Source organism: Arachis duranensis, chromosome 6 (genome assembly GCF_000817695.3).
Source record: "Arachis duranensis cultivar V14167 chromosome 6, aradu.V14167.gnm2.J7QH, whole genome shotgun sequence".
Taxonomy (NCBI): Eukaryota; Viridiplantae; Streptophyta; class Magnoliopsida; order Fabales; family Fabaceae; genus Arachis; species Arachis duranensis.
Genome location: NC_029777.3, coordinates 4503245 through 4503821, shown reverse-complemented (window position 1 = coordinate 4503821; position 577 = coordinate 4503245).

The following is a 577-nucleotide window of genomic DNA, read 5'->3' as shown; positions in this document are numbered from 1 at the left end:
CATCTTGATTCAATGGATCTTGGAGATACCATTAAGGCTGAAAATAATGCATCCCAAAAGGATAAAGCCAAAGCCATGATTTTTCTTCGTCGTCATCTTGACGAGGGATTGAAAAATGAATATCTTACATTAAAAGATCCTGCAGATCTTTGGAAATACCTTGAAGAAAGGTATAATCATCAAAAAACGGTGATACTTCCTCAGGCCCGATATGAATGGACGCATTTGCGTTTACAAGATTTTAAATCTATAAATGAATATAATTCTGCAATGTTTCGAATCACCTCACGAATGAAATTGTGTGGGGAAAAAATAACTGATCATGATATGTTGGAGAAAACTTTCTCAACCTTTCATGCCTCGAATGTGCTCCTGCAGCAGCAGTATCGAGAGAAAGGGTTTAAAAAATATTCTGAATTAATTTCTTGCCTTCTTGTTGCCGAACGCAACAATGAGTTGTTATTGAAAAATCATGAAGCGCGCCCAGCTGGCGCCGCCCCATTTCCTGAAGTAAATGCGGCAAATCATTACCCCAGAAGAGGTAAATGGCAAGCTTTTAATAACAAGAAAAATTATG